The 24,067-nt window shown below is 45.4% G+C and overlaps 1 long non-coding RNA gene across 1 annotated transcript; it reads left to right on the forward strand.

Annotated features, from left to right (window-relative positions):
• Positions 1-6,270: 6,270 nt before the first annotated feature.
• On the forward strand, positions 6,271-10,158 carry LOC143269202 (uncharacterized). The gene is made up of 4 exons (XR_013045619.1): positions 6,271-6,632; positions 7,107-7,181; positions 7,405-9,117; positions 9,336-10,158. It is a non-coding gene; the product is annotated as an uncharacterized LOC143269202 (long non-coding RNA).
• Positions 10,159-24,067: the final 13,909 nt, after the last annotated feature.

Consider the following 24,067-nt stretch of genomic DNA (forward strand, 5'->3'; position numbering starts at 1 on the left):
CGCCAGGTATGCCGACTCATACCTGCATGTTCAGCACTTGGGACGCTGAGGCAGGAGGTTCACCATGAGTTGGAAGGCAACTTGGGCTACCTAGTAACTTCCAGGCTAGCCTGGCCTGTACAGAGTGAGATCCTGTCTCAGAACTACTTAATTAATTAAAATGCTAATTAGGGTGGGATTTAACCTCGGGGAGGAGGAGGAAGCCAAGGAACATCATCACAATTGCATTTTCATTTAAATCGGTTTGTTATTGGCTCAACAATGAAGGCTTCAGAGAAAGAGAGCTGTGGATAATTGGTGTATTTTTAGTTTGTCACTCCAAGGCTTCCCACAGTTCTGAGGAGCAGCTTGCTCTGACAACATCACATCCTCACGCCTCACTCTACAGTACCCTTGAGTGCCATCCAAAAGGGCCTGGGTTTGTTCACCTGTGTGACTGAGCTCTTTATAATTTTCAAACGTAGACCACACACAGCCTTATACATGTATTATTTATTCCAAACTATTTACCAGCTCTGTGATTTTGTGGTGTGGAGGATGGAGCTGGGCGCCCTGAGCATGCTGGGAAGCACTCAACCGCTGGGCCCTACCCTGCAGCCGCACTGGTTTCTTCTTCATGAATAATGCATAAGGTAGTAAAATTCCCAGGCCAGCCTCTTGTTTCACCATTAACAAAAATGAAAACATCTGTACCCGCCTTCACCAAACATCGCTCCAATCGGAATAAGCGAGAGACCTGGTCCGAGGTTCAGGGTTAATCCTCTGCTACGTTTCCCTTGAAAGTCATCTTCCGGTGTCTTGAGTTGTTCATCTTCTACTTGACTCTGTTCTCCACTGGTAAATTAGAAGCTCCGTGACAGCATTGTGTTCATCCCATCTTTGATTCTCCCGGATCAGCTTTAAATGTCTTATACACAGTATCTATTCAATGAACTTCACTGCTTGATTTGTTTCATTGTTTCCCCCCTTGTCCCAGGATTCAAACCAGTGGACCTCTCACGCTGGGGAAGGACTCTGTCACTAAGCCACACCCCCAACAGCCTTGCTCACTTTTTCTTCAAGTGTGCATGCATGTATGCATGCATATGTGCATGCATGTGTGCGTGAGTGCATGTGTGCGTGTGTCTGTGTAGGTGCATAAAGAGGCCAGACGTGAAGATTAGGAGTCTTCCTCTACCATTTCCCCCCCCCCCTTATTTTTTCAGTCAGGGTCTCTCACGGAACCTGGAGCTTGCTGTTTGGGTTCGGCTGACTGGCCAGCGAGTCCCCGGAGCCCACCCACCTCCATCTTTGTGACCCTCAGTGCCAGTGTTACAGACACTCACCGCCTCACTCTGCTCTCACGCAGTTAGTTACTGAGACTCTGGCCTCAGGTCTGCATGTCTGTCCAGCAATCAATCTACCCACTGAGCCATTTCCTCCTCAATCTTTTTTTTTTATTTTTATTATTATTATTATTTTTGGTTTTTTCGAGACAGGGTTTCTCTGTGTAGCTTTGCGCCTTTCCTGGAACTCACTTGGTAGCCCAGGCTGGCCTCGAACTCACAGAGATCCGCCTGGCTCTGCCTCCCGAGTGCTGGGATTAAAGACGTGCGCCACCAACGCCCGGCTGAATATGCACTATTCTTATTGGTTAATAAAAAAGCTGACCGGGGCTGGAGTGATGGCTCAGCAGTTAAGAGCACTGGCTGCTCTTCCAGAAGACCGGGGTTCAATTCCCAGCACCCACATGGCAGCCCACAATTGTCTGTAACTCCAGTTCCAGGGGGATCTGACACCCTCACACCAATGCACATAAAATAAAATTAATTTAAAAAAGTGCCTTTAATCCTAGCACTCAGGAGGCAGAGGCAGATGGATCTCTGTGAGTTCGAGGCCAGCCTGGTCTACAGAGTGAGATCCAGAACAGCTGAGGCTACACAGAGAATCCTTGTCTGGAGAAACACAACAAACAACAATAAAGCTGATGGGCGGGTAACTGGGCAGGAAGTTAGGCGGGAAAGCCAAACTAAGAATGATGGGAAGAAGGAGGGCAGAGTCAAGAGGGAGACCCTGGGGAAGCAAGATGCTTGAGGACAGGTAAAGTCATGAGTCATGTAGCAATACATAGACTAATAGAAATGGGTTAATTTGGGGCTGGAGAGATGGCTCAGTGGTTAAGAGCACTGACTGCTCTTACACAAGACCCAGGTTCATTTCCTAGCACCCACATGGCAGCTCACAACTGCCTGTAACTCAAGTTCCAGGGGACCCAACAGCCTCACACAGATATACGTGCAGGCAAAACACCAATGCACAAAAAACAAGAATACATGTTATTTTTTAAAAAAAATGGGTTCCTTTAAATGTAAGAGCTAGTGGGTAAGAAGCCTGAGCTATCAGCCGATCATTTACATTCACATATAAGCCTCTGCATGTTTATTTGGGAACGGGGGTCAGGATGGAAAACTCCGTCTACACTCCCCAAACCTTGTTTTCCCTTTTGTCCTTTTTTCTTTTCTTTAAGAATTATTCTCACGGGGCTGGAGAGATGCCTCAGCCTCTCTTGCCAAGAGTCCTAGTTTGTACCCCAGCATGCATCAGGTAACTCAAAAACCCCTGTGACTCCTGCTCCGGGGACTCCAAGGGTACACTTGTGTACCCCTCTGTGTGCACATGCATGGTGCGCGCACACGAACAAACACACAAATAAAATCTTTAAAAGTAAATAAATGAAGTACATTTTCACAGTGAAACCCATTATTTTGTCTATGGCCATACCACCCCGAATGCCTCTGAACTTTTTGAAACCTAGTATTTTTGTACAACTAATATGTATCAATAAAATACATTTTTTAAAAAAAAAGTATCCCACCTTACAAACACGACAATAGAGAAGTAACAAGATATGCCACAAATCACATGGCAAATGAAAAAAATAACAATCCGAAAGTTTGCTCAGGTATGGTCTTTGTCCTTCTATAAAATGGGCCAATGAAAAGCATCCATCATTAAGATGCTTTAGCCAAGAACTGGCAGCAGAAGGTCCCAGATTTGCCTGACTGCACATAGGACTTCAGGACATTGGATGTAAAAACCACAGACCTCACAGCCTCTGTGACCACAGGACACTTCATTTCCATTTTCATTAGAAGTGATGAACACTACTGGTTGCTGCACACTACTCAGGGTCTCCACAAGCAAAATATTGCCAGTTGCGTCAAGGAGGGTGGGACTGGGTTTCTCTAACTAGTACTTAGTGAAAGACTTCCAGAAACGTCCAGGTAACGCAGGAAGTGGTAGGTGACTGACTCACTGTTAGTAGCCCCCATTCTGAGTCATTCTCCACCAAACCCTTCAGGATTGGAATAAGAAAATATCCGGGGAGAAGCATCATGACCCTAGGGAGTTGTGAAACAAGCCAAGGCTGGCTTTTCCTTCATCTCTCACTTCCTCTGGGCCTGGCCATGCCCTGTGGCTTCCAGGACTAGTTAATACCATTCTTATCTTTCTCTAGCTCCAACTCTCTTCTGATTCTCGAGGGTGAAGCATTAATTTGATTTAAATAAATAATGACCAGAGTGTGGCAGCTCACGCCCTTAATTTCAGCACTCAGGAGGAGGCAGAGAAAGGCGTATCTCTGAGTTGGAGCCCAGCCTGAACTATGGAGCAAGTCCCAGGACAGCCAGGGTTATACAGAGAAACCCTGTCTCAAAAAAAAAAATAAAATAAAATCAAAATAAAATAAAGTAAATAAATAAATAAACCTAAAAAAAAACGAAGCTTTTGCTATTGGCTGAATCAGTCTCTCCTCGGGTATCATGTTAGCCTTTTACCATAGTCTTTCAAGTTCACGATCTACCTTAGTTTTCCAATTCAATGATAGAAAAGAGGTTCTGTCCTGTGTTCATTCCAACTGATTGGCCCTGGGGCCTGGACCGCAGAGCTGGTGAAGGTCTTGAGGCCACCCCTGGGCTCCGTGGTGGAATGGTAAGTGGTGCTGCAGGCATGGGCGTGGTTACCAGGCATTTGTCATCCCTCACCTCACAGGAAATTGCCTAAGCAGTAAGAGTCTCCAGACAGACAGGAGAAAAGGAACTTTGGCACACTAGCCCTTTCTGATAGATACAGCTGACCGGGTCCCCTTATGTGGTAGCCCACCAACTGTGTTACAAGACTCTTTGGACTCCACTGAGCGCAGGGTGAGTCTAGACTGAACACGCTTCCCAGCAAAGGTGGCATCCTGGGGCAGCTTAACTCTGGGTAGCTTAGATGCTGTTCCATTTTGTTCAAATGTAAAGGTTTGGAGCTGCATCTTTTGGTCCTAATTAGAAATTGACTAACTGTTCACTTTTCTTCCTCTGTGGAGTCTGCAAACCAGACACATTGTTTTTCATTTCTTTTTCTGAAAACGATGTTATTTCACGCCATTGACTACCTACACCAAGCTGATATACTGCAAGAGTTGAAAAAGCAATCTTGATTTACTATGTAATCACAGAAATATGAAATATTTAAGAAATAATTCTCGTTTCTTGGGGGAAATTACGGCACAAAAGCGCTCTACATCACACAATGGATGTGCTTCTAAGTAAGTGCAGAACATTCTTTTCCGTAAAAACTCCCCTAACTTGCTGTTAACTCCAGTTTAATCTGCAGGGGTAATGGGAGTCCCGTGACAATGGCAGAGTCACTGCTCCCCCCACCGAAGTTTCTGTGGTCTCTGCTGAGACTTTGACGCTTGCCGTGAAAGGGGGTATCCAGCTCCACTGGACCCATCTACCACACAGCTCCTGAACCTTAAGGCTCAGGGGTCGTTTTGGAAGAGGGGTGGGGAAGACTGTACGAGCCATAGGACCGGGGAATCTGCTGTGAGACTGTGCCCCCTAGAAATGGCAGGACAGCTTGACACGTGATACAGAAACAGTATGTCTGCCTAAACAAAACCTGAAGACATACAGATCCACTAGGCAAGCTAACAGAGAACGGGGGGGGGGGGGGGGGGGGAGAATCTCACTGGATTCCCACAAACAAAGAGCCACAAACAACTAAAGAATACTGAGAGGGGGAGAAACAGTCTCCCGAGGGATGAGAGTCCTAATCGGTTATCTAATACCAAGTGGTCAGCCCTGAAATCAAATACATATAACAACACTGAACAGACTAGGCAGGTTGTACTTATAACTTTAAGTGTGTGTGTGTGTGTGTGTGTGTGTGTGTGTGTGTGTGTGTGTGTGTGTGTAAAACAATAACAAAGAGGCCATGGTCTTGAAAGGGAAGGGGATACAAATGGAAGGGATTAGAGGGGGGAAAAGGGAAGGGAGAAAATGATATAATTATACTTTAATTTTTATATTAGTAATAATAATTTTAAAAAGATTGTCCCTGGGGCTAGAGAGATGGTTCAATGCTTAAGAGCACCTACCCTCCCTAGAAGACCTGAGTTAGGTTCCTGGCGTCCTTGTCAGGCACTCATAATCAACTGTAGCTTTCCTGACGGGATGGGGTGCCTTCCCCTGGCCTCCTCAAGGACCCTAGGGTACGCACGTGCACACATACACACACATAAAAATACAATAAATCTTAACCGGGCATGGAGGTGAACGCCTTTAATCCCAGGACTTGGGAGGCAGAGACAGGCAGATCTCTTTGAGTGCAAGGCTAGCCTGGTCTACTTAGTGAGTTCTAAGATAGCCAGGGCTATGTAGAGAGACCCTGTCTCAAAAAATAAAATAAAATAAATCTTCAAGATTGTCCCTTTAGAGTTTAACAAGGTTGACTGTTGCCAAGGAATCAAAATCACCATGAGCTCTTGGGAGCTCAGGTCTCCACTCTGGGAGCTACCATTTCCTCACCCTATCAGCAGCGCAGCCACAAGAGGGGTCAAGGCCAAAAGAAAACCCCAAAAGCAGGAAAATGTGTCTTCACTGTTGCATCATTGCAGAAAAGACCCTTCCGTGCGAGCGGAGGCCTGATTATCCTATCATGGCTATGTCTTTTCGGTTTTGAGACTCTTTTATTATACGTAAGTGTGTGTCCGAGTGTGGGTATGTGCATGTGAGTGGGAGCGGCCACGGAGATTAGAGGTTTCAGATCCCCCGGAGCTGGAATTACAGATTATTGTGAGCTACCTGACATGGGTACTAGAAACAGAACTCCCGTCTTCTATAAAAGCAACAAGTACTCTTAACTGCTGAGCCGTCTCTCCAGCCCCCATTGCTGCTTCTTAAATACCTAGATTAGTGGGGGGGGGGGGGGGGATGCAGAGTAGGTCCTCAAGAACACACTGTGTGGAATGGCGGACACACCGATGGATATGCAAATGAACCAGCGCCGCTCTTTCCAGCCACCTTCTATTAATATGTGAGTATAAAGCAAACAAACCCCCAAGCGGCTTCAGTTTCGGAATGTTTGATAGCCTTGACACAGGAAGTCAAAACCAGGCGAAGGCGTTTTGAAGTGGTACTCAACCTGAAAGTTGTTTTCTTCCTGTCGAGGTAAGGACTGCGTGACCCCCTGAGAGCCGAGAAAAGAAATTCCTGGTATTAACAGGCAGCCACAGAAATCAGTCCTGGTGAAATGCCCTTGGAAAGTAGCTTGTCCTCTTCCAGCAATGCTGAGATCTCCTCAATATCCAACAGAAGCAGGAATAGGTAAGCTAATAGCTACAGCTCACGGTGCAGATATGATGATTAATATGTAGATATTAAGTTATCTATGAACCCCAGCAAGGGACTCTCCAGCTCAGGATTCAGGTCAAGGGTAGAGGGTGTGCTGTTTAGCAAATGCAAGGCCCCAAGTTTGGTCCCTAGTTCTGAGGGCGGGGGAGGGGGGTGGGGTGGGGTATTCTCCAGGGTGGATTAGCAAGAGAAATGGGGGTGAAATCTGAGGCTAGGCATAAAATAATGAAAGCTGTGTGTGCAGGGAAAGCCTGCAATTCCAGTACTTAAGGCTAAGGCCAGAGGTTTCAGAGTTCAAGGCTAGCCTGGGCTATGGAGAGAGAGAGAGAGAGAGAGAGAGAGAGAGAGAGAGAGAGAGAGAGAGAGAGAGAGAGAGAGAGAATCTATGAACCCCACCCAGAAAATGGTTTTAACAGTGTTGAACTAAGATTTTTTTTTCCTTCTCAGTAATTTCTGGTAAGGCATCTAAATCAAAGTGATTGACACAGGATAAAAGTTGTACTGAAGTACAATCTACATACTGTAAGTCTCAAATGTTAAGTACATATTTCAGTGGTTTAGGTAGAGTCGTAGCTTTACAAACATCACTGCAAATCAGGATTTTTGTTTGGAGGTTTTAATTTTTGTTTTTGTTTTGTTTGGTTGGTTGGTTTTATTGGGTTGACATTTTTTTATTGGTTGGTTGGTTGGTTTTATTTTGTATTTGTTTTTTTGTTTGTTTGTTTGTTTGTTTGTTTTGAGACAGGATCTCATGTATCCCAGGCTGACCTCAAACTAAATAAACCATTGCCTACACTTGCCGATGCCGAGATAACAGGCCTGTGGCACAGCACCCAGCCCGTTTCCAGTCCACAATCCCATTTGCAAGCATTTCGGTCACCTCCTCCCCATTTGTCTGGTTGTTATTTGAAGCCCCAGGCCCAGGCGGTCCTCAGCTGCTTTCTACCTCCGTAGGTTTCCCTGTTCTAGGAATGTCATATACTTAGGCTCCTGTAAGATAGTCTTTTGGGGGGTGGGGGGCAAGGGAGTGGGGTTTCGAGACAGGGTTTCTCTGTGTAGCTTTGCGCCTTTCCTAGAACTCACTCTGTAGACCAGGCTGGCCTCGAACTCACAGAGATCCACCTGCCTCTGCCTCCCTAGTGCTGGAATTAAAGGCATATGCCGCCGCCGCCTGGCTTTGTTTATGTTCTTTAGCCAAGATTTTGCTGTCTAGTTTAGGCTGACTTGGTACTCCATGCATTCCAGCCTAGCCTCAAATTCTAAATACTGCCTTAGCTTTCTGAGTACTAGGATCGCAGGCATGAACTACTACACCAGTGGTTCTCAACCTGGGGGTCGCTCGACCCTGGGGCGGGGGAGATCAAACAACCCTTTCACAGGGGGCCCATATCAGATATCCTGCATATCAGATACTTTACATGACGATTCCTAACAACAAAATTATAGTTATGAAGTAGCAACGAACATAATTTTGTGGCTGGGGTTCACCAGAACTGTGTTAAAGGGTTGTAGCGTCAGAAAGGCTGAGAACCTCTGCTTTACACCCAGCTTATAGTGAACTTTTAAAGAGCTTGACATCTAGGAAGGAACCCCACTACTGTTGTTTCACTGAAATAGACATGTTGTGTACACACACACACACACACACACACACACAGCTCCAAGGCTCGGGGAGCATGGGCGAAGAGGTAGAGGAAAGAACACAAGATCCGGAGGATGGGGAGGAGTGCTGTGTTATGCTGTCTTTTGGACGCGACCTGGCTGCTGCCCTCACCAGCTCCCGGCAGCTGTGGTTACCTGCAGAGAACCTGGAGAGGATCAAGCCAGTCAACATGTCCTGTGCAAACGGGGCTGCGACTCACGAGACCCCACCTCGTGATGGCTGCCGAACGGGCGTGGCTGCTGTGGGTTACCCGTGCTCTGGTGGATGGCCACACACCTATGCCCTTAAAGGCAGCATTAATTGGACGAGGTGGGTTATAAGAGAGGAGGAAGTGAAGGAGAAGAAGACATGAAAGGCGGAAGTATTAGGGAGCCCTGAGGAAGGTGGGAAGGGATTTGGGTTGGATTTGATTAAGATACATTAGATATATATGAAATTGTCAGTGAATGAATACAAAATATTCTAACAAGTAAATAAATAAGTGCCTCAGCAAACTCTTAGTTGGCCAGTGCAAAGTGGCCATCCCATTCTGCATTCTCCCCACAAAGGTGGGTGTACCCCCTATGCTGATAGTGTGGGGATCACAGCCATTCTACTGAGGGTCTCGTGAATGAATGATAACTCCTTATGAGTTTTAGTTTGCATGTCTGATATCAAGGTCGGGATGATTTCATGTGTTTATTAGCCACTCATAGAGCTTTTTTGGTAGATATCTTTCAAATCTTCCATTCATTTTTTTTTCTTTTCTTGTCATATTTATGGTATTGGGACTCAACCTAGGACCATATATACATGGTAAGAAAGTATCCTACCACTGAGCCACATCCCCAGCTCTGTGTGTGTGTGTGTGTGTGTGTGTGTGTGTGTGTGTGTGTGTGTGTTTGCCCCCCCCCCTTTTTGTCTTAGTATTATTGAGTTGTGATGGGTTTTCTTTTCTTTTTTTGGGGGGGATATAAGTCTTTAATCATATATGTGAATTGTAAATACCTTCTTCTTTGCCCTTTTTATTACAGTTCTTTATTTATGGTGTATGACCCACGTGTGTCCCAGAGCTCGTGTGCACAGGGCAGAAGACAATGTACAAGAACCAGTTCTCTTCTGCCATCATTTGTGTCCCGGGCTTTGAACTTGGGTCCTCGGCCTTGGCGGCAAGTGCCGTTATCCACTGAGCCGTCTCACAGGCCCAGCAACTGCCTTCTTCTGTTCTGGAGCATGTATTTTCTGTCCTTGAATTGTACCCTTTGAAGAGCAAACGCTTTCAAATCTGATGCGGTCACATTTATCGACAGTTTCTTTTATGGGTTGTTCCTTTCGGGTTATGTTTATTTTTCCTCCTGTTCTTTGCTTTTGCTTCTTAATAGACCTTCACGTACCTTTTAAAATGTATTGCACTGATGCTTGTGCTCATTAACTAATCAGACAACTCGTCTCAAAATGTTTGTGGGATCGCCTCTTCCTTTTCATCAAGCTCCATGTTATGAAGGCCCTCGTGGTGTTTTTCTAAGGGAACCCATCTGACGAGCCCTGTAAACAGTCTGATGCACCAAAAGGCAGACAATAATAGCTATTGATCAGAGGCATCCCGTCAGCCAGGCACGGCTTTATGCTCTTTCCTGGTATGAATTCATTTCATAGGAAGGGTCTCGTGTGGCAGGAGCTATGATTATCACCACCATGGAGAGAAGCAAACAAACATAAAGAGTACTTATGTTGCCCCAAGAGAGATCTGAGCTCAGGCATGCTTGCACCGGGCAGCAGTGGTGCATGCCTTTAATCGCAGCACTAGGGAGGCAGAGCCAGGCAGATCTCTGTGAATTCGAGGCCAGCCTGGGCTACAGAGCGAGATCCAGGACAGGCGCTGAAACTACACAGAGAAACCCTGTGTGGGGGAGGGGTGGGGAGCAAGCACGCAGTCCTAGCCACTGTGATACCTCTGAGCAATATCCCCTAGGAAGGACTGCCAGATAAGATCCATCACTGTGGGGGACGTGAAAGCTGTCTAAGAGAGTCACCACCACAGCCACTGTCTGAATACAGGCAGGTTCCGGTTTCTGTTACATCAACTTCCCCTGGACCTCTCCTCCTCCTCACACAGCCACTGCTGCGGAAGCTCACTGCGCACTGGACACTGGACACATCGTACCCTCACTGTCACTTGAGTTCTGAAACAGTCAGATCACTGCATGGCCACAGGCTGGGACCTCCATGAACTGTGGCCACAGTTCTGGGACTCGCCTTGGCTCCTTCCTTCCTGAGGCCTTGGCTACTCACTAATTCCGTGGCTCCCTGAGTTGCCTCTGTATCCCCCTAGCACATTCCTGTTCCGCTCAAGATACCTCTGACTGATCCGTCCCTTGGAACAAACCATCCCCGCTACAGGAAGTGTGGCTACAGTCTGCTCTGTGTCCTACACAGCTTTGGCCCCAGCCCTCCAGGACCCTTCAGACTGGGCCTCCCTCCCCAGCTCTGGTGGCACTTGCTCAAATGTCTCTCTCGGCCTTTCCTGGGACGGTCACCTTGTCTGACACACTAACCTGTGCTAATGAGAGGGCGGGAGGGAACCCAGCCTATCCTCTCACGCTCAGGTCACAAGGGTGTACATACAAAACAATGGCACCTTTGTTTTCCTAGCCGGGAACGACTTCAGCAGTGACATTTCAGGTTAGCTAAGAGAGAGGAAGGAATTTTTCTGGGCAATGGGGACCCTGTTGTGCCACTGTGATTCATTTCCTTCTGGGCAGCAGCTTCTTTCCCTTAGTGAGATCCATCAGTGCCCACAGTAACTCCAAAGGGTGACTTCAGATCACTCGGCAGCTGTGAACGCGACACCAGCCAGCCCCAGTACCAGAAACCAACGTGGCTGGGATTTCTGACTTGGGACACATGGTCTAAGAGAAGAGGTTCAGGCTTTGGAACCACGTCACCTTCCCTCCAGTTCTGCCTCCCTACACACGGGCCATTTCTGAGCCCGTCCAGTCTTAGAACTGGACCCACTGATCCCAGCAACCTTCGGGTGGGAGGTTCATGTGTAAGATGTTTAGCACACTGATGCGCCCGCGTTTAGTTACCTTAGCTTTTTCAAGAGGCAGCCGCTCTGCGGCTCTTTCTAGTGTTTTTTCTCTCTCACACACAAATGATTGTCAAGTGGATCAGACTGCTTTTCTGAGTGCTCAACTGAGATGTTTCTCAGTTATTGTTCTGAAAGTACTCTGAGTCAGCAGATACATACTGACCACCTGCTTTCTACTAAAAAAAAAAAACAACCATGATCTACACTGGAGGAAATTCTCTGGTAGTGGCAACTTAAATCACACAGCAAGCAGTATCAAGCCACTGAAAAGCTGCCCGAAGCTTCAGAGTATTCAGAAATCAACACTATTTGTTTGCACAGTTCATTTCCCAAGCAGAGCAGGGTACTATTATAGTCATTCTAATACTTTAGTGTTTCCATCCAGCTACCTCAACTCACCAGAATGTCATGTTCATCAGTAACTCGGGACGAGACGCCTCCCTAGCGGTGGCGGATTCAGAAATCACTCTCAGGAACCACGTCATGAAGAAATCTAAATGTGAGACTGTCTCGATGGTTATGAGCAAATGCTGCTCTTACAGAGAGAGGGCCAGAGTTTGGCTCCCAGCACTCATATCAGCCAGTTCACAACCACTGCCATCCCAGATCTGGGGACCCAATGCCCTCTACTGGCCTCCAAGGCCACCTGCACTCATGTGCACAAACACACATCCTTAAAAATAATAAAAATCAAGCTTTTTTTAAAAAAGAAGAAGAAAGGGACCTAAATATGGACCGAATTTAAAAAAAAAAAACCCACAGAAGTAAATGATAGTAAAATCATAGTGGCTAGCGTTCATTGAGTATGACTGTGGGCAAAGCAGTATGCAAATAATTATACATAGACTGTTTTATTTAATATTCACAAGCTCATCAAATGGGTTGTGTTCTTGTCCTCTTCCCTACCCCACTCCTCTGCCTTTTTAAAAATTTTTTCTTTTTTGGATAGGATCTCATTGTGTATCACCGGCTACCCTAGAACTCACACATCACAGAGGTCAGCCTGCTTCTGCCTCTTGAGTATTGTGTATACTTCTTATTGATGGAATAAAGTTCTTTTTTTTTTTTCTCTTAAGGTCAAGAAAACTTTACACATCCTTTGATAAAATGAAAGCCCCATGCTTAGAACTAAGCCACAAGTCCTCAATGTCACAAAGCTGTGTATTACATGTGTTAAAAATAGTAGTAACATTTTAGCCTTGTAAAAAAAATAATAATTCACAGAATTCAAATAATAACTCAGATTCTACATGATACGAGTATTTTTTGTCTCGATTGGTAAAGGTGTGGGTTAATGTGAAGATAAAATTCCTCTAGCTATGCTGTCCTCAAGTCCTTTATTGCCGCCATCCATCAGTTCACACAGTGGGACAGCTGGCCGCCTTAGCATCTCCGCAGCGGTTGTTCCTGTCCTCGAGGCTATTTTAAGGTAGCCTTCTGCACCCTGCTCAGGACCACAGATGCTCTTTTTTTTTTTTTTTTTTTTTTTTTGGTTTTTCGAGACAGGGTTTCTCTGTGTAGCTTTGCGCCTTTCCTGGGACTCACTTGGTAGCCCAGGCTGGCCTCGAACTCACAGAGATCCGCCTGCCTCTGCCTCCCAAGTGCTGGGATTAAAGGCGTGCGCCACCACCGCCCGGCCACCACAGATGCTCTTAACAAGCCAGCATTTACTGATATTTAAATCTGATCCTTCAAATTCCACGATCGAGAGTCTTGCTGCTTCTACGTATTTGTTACTTTTCTATTGCCGTGATAAGACACCACGACCAAGGCAACTTTTAAAAAGAAAGGGTTTAATGGGGGGTTACCGTTTCAGAGGGTCAGAGTCCGTCATGTCAGTGCAAGGCCATTGTTGAAGCAACAGCTGAGCGCTCACATCTCAAACTGCAAGCAAGGAGGCAGAGAGAGCTCAAAGCCTGGTCCTAGCAAGACACCTCTTCCAAGAACGAGCCTCCTGACCCATCCCAAACAGCCTTAGCAGGTGGGGACCAAGTATCCAAACCTACAAACCTATGGGAGCCATTCCCATCCAAACCATCGCAGCCTCATTCGCAGCAAATGACTGGCTTGTAGAGCTGGAAGGATGCAATGGCTGGCATCAGTTACAACAGTGATGGGCTCCACAGTTACACCTTCACAAGGGGCTTCTCCTGACAAGCGATGTCCATAAATGTGGTGCGTTCGCCGTAACAGACTCAAGTCGGACTTAACAAGGCTGCATGTATCCTTTGCTCCAAAAGGATGGGAGACCTCTGAACTCAGGTTCATCGCAGCCCTGATGGCCTTGAGCCCGAGAACAGCTCGTAAGAATGGTTCGCTCCTTCCTTGGGACCACTTGGCCAGTCTCGTGAACCATCTGATCTTCTAGGGCCCCAGTCGCTCTAAAAGCCTGACAAGACCCACGCTGGCCCTGAGTCCTCACAGGAGCCACAGAGGCCCTTCTGTCTCCAAACCACAGACTTGAGGATCCGACACGGAAGAGATCCCCGAACATTCTTTCCTGAGGCTTCGCTGACAGCCATCCATCACCTGCCCGAGCTCTTGGCTGATGGTGTCACCAAAGGCGTCCATGGCATGGTGAGGCCGTGCTTGCCCTCGCTGTATTCTCCACTGTGTCCTTGGATCATCTTCTTAGTCTTCTCCCACGCTGCCGTCATTCATTCTTGCTCCTTCAGGTCATGTGGGTCAGTCTCCTGTGTGTGCACTTCTGGTGCCCCGGTGCCTCCAAGCTTTGATCAAGCAAAGGGAGGGCAGGAAGAGAGATCGGTCCTCCACTTAAAACCCTGGGGCAGCCGCAACTGCACACGGGCACTGCTCAGACTTGGCACCGGGGGTGGCTGAGGGTCACAAATCTGACTCTGGTCTTCTTTTTGAGATGGGGTCTTCCATCTTATTTTATTTTGTTTCTTGACACCTTTCCCATGTGGCCCAAGCTAAATACCGGGATGATAACTGTGTGCCACCACACTCAACCTTGCCTGTCACCCCTCCCCTCAGGCAAAGACACTCAAAAGTTAAGAAGGTAGTGTGGGTTCTCACCACTCTGTTAGGAAGTCCCCCACCTGAACGGAGGTTTCTAGAGTCTAAATTTATATATCTGTGTGTGTCTGTTTATAAATAATATAAATATATCATACGTATTATATATCCTATATTAATATTTATTATATTTTTATTTCTATTTTTTTGGGGGGTTAGAGACAAGGTTTCTCTGTGTAGCTTTTGGAGCCTGTCCTGGAACTCACTTTGTAGACTAGGCTGGCCTCAGACTCACAGAGATTCACCTGCTTCTGTCTCCCAAGTGCTGGGATTAAAGGTGTGCACCACCACCTCCTGGCCTTATTTCTAAATTTTAAAAAATAATTTATTTTATTATATATACATTTTTATATATAGTGCATGCAAGCACGTGCGTGCGCGCGTACACACACACAACCGATCACATACCCCTTGTGGAGGACAGAGGACAACAGAAGTTAGTTTTCTCCTTCCACCATGTGGGAACTGGAGCGCCAACTCAGATCATCAAGCAAATGCCAGCCCATTGTGAGCTTGTCAACTCTGGACCTCAAAGTCCTAACCAAGACATTTTTTTGTTGTTGTTAATTTTGGTAAGACATACATAACCAAGGCAACTAATTTAGCCACTTTTACGTGTACAGTTGGGTGTGGCATTAAGTACATTCATATCGCTCTGCAAAGACTGCCGCCCTCCAGCTCTGGGCTTGTTGCGGGATACCCCGTTTATGAAGCGACTGTGACCATGCAAATATCTAGTGGGGATTCTTATCAGTCATCTTCCGCTCACTACCTGGAGAGCAGCAGGAAGCTGGGGTGGCTCACAGCTTGGGTAATATGGCTACGTGCAGGCAGGCTCGTAAAACAGAATTTTGCTGGCCGTAAGTGTTTTAATCGTAATTTCCTTCCCTTGGGTACCAGGATCTTTTGATATTTTTTTTTTTTGTTTTTTTGGTTTTTCGAGACAGGGTTTCTCTGTATAGCTTTGTGCCTTTCCTGGAACTCACTTGGTAGCCCAGGCTGGCCTCGAACTCACAGAGATCCGCCTGCCTCTGCCTCCCGAGTGCTGGGATTAAAGGCGTGCGCCACCACCGCCCGGCTAGGTACCAGGATCTTTTGATATTTTTTTTTTTTCTTTTTAAGAGTTAAGGATGTAACAACCACTAAAGAATTAGATAAAGTCAGTTACAAGTGAAAAAAAAAGGGATCCTAGAAAAAAAAAAAAGTTGTGGTTCTGAGGTCTGCTGCCGAGCAGGAAGGAAGTGTATAGGCACATTAGTGATGCTCATGTCAGTCTAAAAAAAAAAAAGAAGCAAAAGGATGTAATTTTTAAAACAAAAAAAGGGGGTAAGCATCAGTTAGGGCAGGGTACTGGGTGATATGTATCCTTAGACGGCTATTTTTTTTAACCACTGTTAAAATTATTAAAACTTTATCAGAGCCCTACTGAGTAACTGTTCTCTTAAATATATTGTCTTTAGCTAAAATAGCCGACTCCCCGCAGCACACGTGGGCAGGACTCTTTGAACCTGGGAAAGCATCTTCCAGAATTGTCCTTTAGTAGTTTGTTTTTTTTTCCCTCTCCTAATTAAACCACCCTTCATTAGTCACTCTATTATTCATCTCTACAGCATCCCTGCCAGATGGAAAGAACATGAATCTCCCAGAAAGAGACTTCTCCAGCCTCTGCCTCGTATTTCTAACTTGGCTTCCCTCAACTTATTTCCTAATCTGAGAACAGGAGTATAAATTCCCCACTCGAAAGGCTTTGGAAAGGCTTTGGAAAGGCTCACTTGTAACAACAGTTAATAACTAGCTTCGTCTTGTCTGACATTAGAAAATAATTTTCTATTGTTGTGCATATTTTCTCCACATAAGATAACATCCATGCAGAACGTGTGTACATTTGTGGTGGTGGGGTGTTACTTTCTTACTCTTGACCTCATTGAAATATGCCTCATAAAAGCTACCCGTTTGTTTTTGTTTTGTTTTTTATCACAGAATGCTCATGAAGGTATTGGCCTGATGTGCTGTCATTTGCATAGAATCGGGAAAATATGAAATGATGCATATCACACACACACACACACACACACACCAACAGCTACTCAACAGAGAGAGCAGAGAGACCTAAAAATATTTAAGAGGCACAACTGTGAAATATTTCAACTTGTTTGTACCGTGAGTTAACCGATCAAAGTCACCTTTAAAGCAATCAGGAAATTTTAAAGATGGACTAGATGTGAGAATGGGTTCAAAAATCAAATTTAACTTTATTAGATGTGATGGTGGCAGCGTGGCCTATGTGCTTGTTTGTTTTGAGATGCTGCTGCTGTCCCAGATGCTACCCAGGCTGCCCTCCAACCCACAAGCCTCCCATGTCAGCCTCCCAAGGAGCTCAGATTACAGGCATGGACCACTCCTACCCACAGTTTTTGCTTATGTTGTAGTTTGTTCTGATCTGGGAGAGATGGATGCTGAATTACTTACAAGTGAAATGAAATAACGCCTTGAATGCTCTTTCCTCTGAGATTAACAAAATGAGATTAAATGTCGAAATGGACTGATGACGACATACAGGTTCATCAGTCTTTTCTGTATGTTTGCAGATTTCTATAATAAAAGTTATTTTTAGAACTTTAAAGAGAGGAGTCTAGAAAGATGGCTCAGTGGACCAAGTAGTTGCCTGAGACCTGAGTTCAGACCTCCGGCAGTAGAATAAAATGCATAGTGTGGCCATGCATACTGTAACTCCAGAGTTTAGGGAGGTAGGAGGATTATTGTCCCCTAGTCCAACCAGTCAGTGAGCTCCAGCGTCAGTGAGGAAATATTTTTGTTTGTTTGTTTGTCTGTTTTTTTTTTTTTTTTTGGTGTTTTTCCAGACAGGATTTCTCTGTGTAGTTTTGGTGCCTATCCAGGAGCTCGCTCTATAGACCAGGCTGGCCTCGAACTCACAGAGATCCGCCTGGCTTTCTCTGCCTCCCAAGTGCTGGGATTAAGGGCGTGCACCACCACCGCCCAGCAGGAAATCTTGTCTCAATAAGAACAAAAGATGGAGGGTAACAGAAGAGGATACCTGATGTTGACTTCTGAACTCCACACTCATGCACACGTGCCTGTACACACAAGTACACATATATCCGTGCATGTGCCGCATACAGACAAATACAAGAAAATCAAATCATTACAGCCAGCGAGTGGATGGAAAGGGAGACAAAAGGGGGAACATATCAATAAACTAAGTCATCCCTGGGAAGGGAAACGAGGGGTCCGATGTGAGAGAGCTCAGAGGTAGAATCGATCAGAATTGGACGAAGTTGATATGGGAACGAGGTAGAAGGAAGTGTCGGATTTCTGTTTTGGGAGCTGATGCCATTTAGTGGTGGGAGGATTCCTGGAGGAAGAGGTCAGCCAGGGTTGGCTTTCCAGGAGGCAGCTGGCGCTGCTTCATGGGGAGGTGAGTCACCGCATCGAGGTAGTGAGGTAGCGTAGAAAGTCAGGGTGGAATTACAAAACAGCCCAGAAAAAAAGCAGTCAAGGAAAGGGCCCGGGAACAAGCCTTGAGGGAGGTGTAACCCAAAGCGAGACTGAGGCAGGGTAGCTAACGGAAGGAAGGAGGAGCAGGAGAAGGATGCATCGAGAAAAACCAAGAGATCAGCAATAGAAATGCTGAACAGTCATGACTGAGGGGACTCTTAACACTGTGCTTTCAGTATCTGTGGATTAAAACAGGCCTCACTTTTGAGTTTCCTTGAAGAGTCACATTGAGTCAGGTATGAGTTCATGCCTTTAATCCAGCACGAAGGAGGCAGAGAGAAAGGCAGAGCTCTGTGATTTCAAGGCCAGCCAAAGCTATTTTGTGAGACCCTGTCACAATAACAAACAAGTCCTGTTATTGAACACACACTCTAAATATCAAATACTGTTTCCAAAGACCACATAATCCCCAGTCACAGACTACCTACAAAAATAAAACCACAGAAGCCATTGATGATGTGCACACCTCTCGTCTCAGCACCTACACGTGAGTATCTCTAGGTCCAGTCCAGCTGAGTCTGCACCCCCCAGCACCCACATAAAAGCGGGGTACAGCGAGGTGCCTGCAATCCAAGCACATGGAAGCAGGGAGAAAAGGATCCCTGGAGCTGGCTAGCTGGCCAGTCTAGGCAAATCAGTGAAGCTTCAGGCTCAGTGGGAGATCCTGCCTCCAAATGAAGATTTGAGGAAGACATCCAGTGTTGACCTATGACCTCTACGCACACATATACACACGTGTTTGTGCAGCCACACTCACAGTTGCCCATATACACCAGAGAGAGAGAGAGAGAGAGAGAGAGAGAGAGAGAGAGAGAGAGAGAAATAAACTACATAATACAAGTAATCCTTAACTGAAGACTGTCAAAAAAACAAATGAAAAGGAATGTGTTAACCAGCATTTGTTGAACTCCTACAGTTCACACAAAGTGAATATTGTACCAGAGGAGGCAGCAGGAAGCCACATTTACTGAGAACTTTCACATGATGGCCGCCAGCAGCTGCAGTGGACCCCTTCTGCCGTGGGTACTGCCTGCTTGGCATTAGTCAATCCCATTGCACCCTGGAACACAGCTTCGATTGCTGTGACTTACATTAGAAAGAAAGAACGACAAGTAAGTTCCTCGAGACGAGAGGAGTCTATACACCAGCATGTACAATAACTGCAAAGCCCGCCCACCCAGCCACTACTCTATACTACTTCCTTCCTTTGTTCAGTTTATTTCTTCATTCACTTATTGCGGTGCAGGAGCAATCCCAGGACCTCACAAATGGTAGGCCTGTCCTCTGCCACGGGGCTATACCATACTTCCAATTTATACCTGACCCTCTATTTTAAATACTGCTTTAAAGCCCTATATCTTAAAGCTTAATAATTAAAAAAAAAAAGAAACACAGTTAAGTAAGCACCACAGGTCACAGGCCCACCATGACTACTTTAGAGCCTATAACCAGGATTGGCAACCCTTATAAAGTGGCATTAACTTCTTATTTATGGCCCCAGCAATATGGCACATACACAAGCGTGAGATCTGGACTCAGTTCTCAAGGAACGCAGTACGGAGGGGACATAGAAGCACCTTGGGGCAGGCAATGAATAGTAAGCACCGAATGAGCAGCGTAGTCGTAATTAAAGAAATTCAGAGACCACTGTGCCTTGAAGAAGGAGCAAGATTTAGAAAAGCAGATGAGTATCAAATAGACATGAGAGATTTTTCCCGCCCCCCTCTGGCTGACAAACGGTATTCATAAAGGAACACACAGGGCTGCCAGATGCCAGAAAGCAGCCGATAAACTAGAATACAGATTTCGACTCCGCCACATATTTCTATATGGCTTTGGATGATTAAGTTTTGGTTTCTTGTCTGTATGATGGGCCATTAAAACCTATCTACAGGACTTGGAGAAAATGGGGACTAGGAAGTAATTACTAGCCTGATGATAAAGTTCCAGGACTCGTCTGACTCTCAAGCACCGTTTGCGTATTAACTGTTTGAGTCGGGGACAGCCTAGAGTCTGCTGGGCCTTACATATGGCTTTCGAAGGTTCTCTAAATTTAAACTGCTCCCCCCACCCACCCAACCCCCCACCCCCACCCAGCCACCCCGGTGTTCCGAGGCCGGAACACGGGGCCTCCTCACACATGGGATGCAAACGGTTTTTCCTCAGAGCGACATGCCCGGCTCTTTAAATTGCTTATGAAATTTTCATGACAGAGTGTATTTCATGAAGTCGGTTTCTGCAGTGGTTTTCTGATGGCTCTCAGAATGTCATTTTCATTTTTATGGCTTTTCTCAGCTAAGGCTCTAGCAGAGGAAATTTTAGGTGTAATCTGTGCTTTATATCATAGACATTAGCAATGACAAGATTATGGAACCGTTAGATTTATTTAATGCAGTCTAGGCAGGTTTGTTGGTCAAACCCACAACTGCTGCAGGGGAGGTCAGACACAATCTGAAATATAACTGCAGACGGATAAGCAGTTATTACAGTTGTTACACAGAGGGGAACGTGCCAAGCTTCATTTTTCTTTCCTATGAGTACAGGGTTCCCCCCAAACAGAAATCTTAGAGGTACACAAAGTATCCTAGGAGACTGCAAGTTCTGAGATGTTTCCCCACAGTGGCAGAGCCTCCGATGCCCTTACCTGGTCTCCTGGCTAATTACTTGATTACGACAGACTTTATAAAATAGCCATGTAGACTTTGGAATGCAATCTTTGACCAAGAACATTGTGGGAAACTAACTGGGAACTTAAGACACGATTTTTTTTTTCACTTTTGCATCCAATAAGTGGTCTTAACCTTCTCAACCTCCAACTCCTGCCGTGGAAGGTAGTTGCAAAGGAAAGGTGCAGAACCATATATGTGTGTGCATGTGTGTGTGTATACACACATATATATATATACTCATATTGACATACACACACACACACACACACACACTAAAAGAACAGCCAACAACACATTGCCTTTCAAGGCTCACTTTTCAGTACTTACATTTGTGAATGAAATAACATAATAATACAGGTTAGTGCTCCTGACAAGCTTGGCTGGAAGCTACACAGAATGAGCCTTGTTTAGGCTGATAATCGTTAACTGATAAGAAAAATAATACATTTAGGGCTTTCATGTTCTTTCCCATTTTAGAGTCAGGATCTTGCTATATAGCTCCAGAACTCAATATCCTTCTGCCTCAGCCTGGAGCTCTGGCGTGGACCACATTTAGCTGAAAGCTCTTATTTTTAAACCTATTTAAATGAGCCAGGTGTGGTGACACATGTCTGTCATCCCAGCACTTGGGAGGCTAAAGCTAGTAGGGATACTGTGAGTTCAAGGCCAGCCTGAGCTGCATAGCAAGACTTTGTCAATAATAATAATAATAATAATAATAATAATAATAATAATCTATTCTCTTATACTTTCCTGTGCTTTGAGATGAAAGTAACATCTAGACTAAAGTAAGTATAGATGTAAAAGTAAAATTTTAAGGAAGCAAAAAGCATAGAAGATTAGAAGTAGTGTGTCAGGTTCAACTTTGCAATGGCGGTCGGTGAGTAGTCTGGTAATTTACTCTTCCTGAAAGAGGAAAAACTAGCTTTAAGCTTCTGCTTGGGGAGAAGGGGGGGCTGAGGCCTGGCTACTTTCTACCCCCTATCTCTGTAAGGCGGATGCTGTCATCCCTCGGTCACCTGGTAGAAGAGAAAAGTCACCTCGTGGTTACAGAATTTACCCAGGACCACTCCACTCACAAAAACCGTGGCGCTGAACCGACTCTCGAGTCTGCTCCTGTTCCACACTACTTTAGAAACAGGATGTGCCAGCAAATGTATCTTGAAAGCCCCGTTATGTGGTTAGCATCACGCCAGTGCCGACAGTGACAAAGTAAGAAATATGCATCTTGGGCTAGGTATTATATTTGACTGTCACACGCAGGATCGGCTCCATAACTTTTGAGTCAGTACAAAATGAAAAATGAATATGGAAATCAATGAATAAATAAACAGAAACTTTTAAATGTCAACATGGTAGGATGACAACATTCAAGCAGCCATGGGCCCCTTTTAAGAACAAGGGCTACTTACGTGAGTGTCATGTCCATGACTTTGGCTCAGCACAGAGCTCAGCAGTGTTAAAAAGCAACATAACAGACTAGCGGTGGTGGCGCACGCCTTTAATCCCAGCACTTGGGAGGCAGAGACGGGCGGGTCTCTATGAGTTCGAGGCCAGCCTGGTCTACAGAGTGAGTTCCAGGACAGCCAGAGCTACACAGAGAAACCCTGTCTCGAAAAACCAAAAAAAAAAAAAAAAAAAAAAAAAAATCACTTTGTGACAGATAAAAATTACATGAAAGGCACATTCTAAAGTCAATGAGTAAAGTTTTGGGTTTTGTTGGTTTTTTTCTGTTGTTGCTGTTTTTTTGTTTTTTTATTTAGTTTATGTGTATGAATGTCTTGCCTGAATGTACACATGTGCACTACATGCTTGCCTATTGTCTGTGGAAGTGAGAAGAGGGGCTTCCGACCTGGAACTGGAGTTATAGATGGTTGTGAGCCACCAGGTGGATGCTGGGAATTGAACCTGGGTCCTCTACAAGAGCAAAAAAAAAAATCTCTTTTAAAGGCTGAACCATCTCTCCAGCCCCTATCCATGAGTCAAGTTGTATGGAAGTACAATTACATCCATTCTTTGTAGTTTCTTTTACATTAACGTGTGTGTGTGTGTGTGTGTGTGTGTGTGTGTGTGTGTGTGTGTGTTGTGCTGTGAGTGGGGAGGTCAAAGGGTCAATTGTAGGAATCAGTTCTCTCCTTCTACCATGCGGGGCCTGGGTTATCAAGTTTGACCACAAACACTTGTAAGTAAGTAGTGAGTCATCTTGCTGGCCCCCTTTGCATTACTTATGGCTACTTTTGTGTTATTGTTGCAGAAATGAGTAGCCGCTCACTTCAGCAGCTACAACACAGACCCTCTGTGCCAAAGACTTAAGATGTTCACTACCTGGTCCTTGGCAGAAAAAGTGTGCAAACCCCGTTTAGAGGGAAAGTCACAGCTGACAGAAGGAAAGCAGTACTGCATTGTGGGATTCAAAAGAGAAAGAAACACACCATTAGGTTGACACAGCAGGGTGGGGGGAATTATTTCTGAGAGAAAATAGATGGGCCTTGAGAAATGAGATGGGATGGGCAGGGGCATTCCAAACACTGGAAATCACCTCTACCCAGAGGAAGGGCGGGAAGAAAGTAACCCATCTGAACAAGATGGAAAGTCCATGAGAAGTTTTAAGTGAAAAGGGAAAGTGTGACATAACTTTGTTGTTTGCAGAGGAGAGGGATTGAAGGCTTCTTCAGGAAGGGAGGGACTTACTGAGTCTGCTTTAAGATAATTTATCTGGCAACAATGTGTAAAATGGGTCACAGTAGGCCGCTGGAAGCTACTAGGCTGCAAACATCCGTCCATGGGAGCCAAGTTGTGTCAACATAAACAAGCGTGGGCTTAGTTGAAACAGACCAGGGGAGCCTGGACGATCTTGTCCAACTGCTGCTAACAGATGCGCCAGCTGATGGATTATTATTCAAGAGAAGGCAGGGAAGGGTGACAGGCTGGAAGATGGTGGCCCAATCAGCCCAGGAAAAGGGGACCAAACTGGTTTGGTGACAATGGTAATGAGCTCAGTTTGCACGCGGGGTTAGTGGAGTTGCCAGCGGAAGACATTCTGGTCTGGCAGGAAAATAGGGCAAGGGGTTCAAATTCAAACGTGAATCCAGGGCGACAAGATACAGAGCTCGGCCGTTCTCTACACACCAATCCCAGTGTCAACCAAGATGCACTGATGATCAGCCAAGTGAGACGATAGAAGTACTTTAAAATAAGCAATTCTACAAACTGTACTACAACTCGCTTTCTGAATGAAAAGGGGGAAAAAAAGGCCAAATATCAAAGAGTTTAAAAACAAAGCAAAAAAAAAAAAAAAAGTTTATTCAGTACTCTTGCTCAAAATTTCAGGCTTTCAGACTTGTCGAATTTTCATTCAATAATTGATAAGATAGCAAAATTGAATTTGCAATTTATGCATTCATAATTGATGACAATTCCAATCGACTGCTCTGAAATTTGCCTTTGAAAC

Source organism: Peromyscus maniculatus, chromosome 18 (genome assembly GCF_049852395.1).
Source record: "Peromyscus maniculatus bairdii isolate BWxNUB_F1_BW_parent chromosome 18, HU_Pman_BW_mat_3.1, whole genome shotgun sequence".
Classification (NCBI taxonomy): domain Eukaryota; kingdom Metazoa; phylum Chordata; class Mammalia; order Rodentia; family Cricetidae; genus Peromyscus; species Peromyscus maniculatus.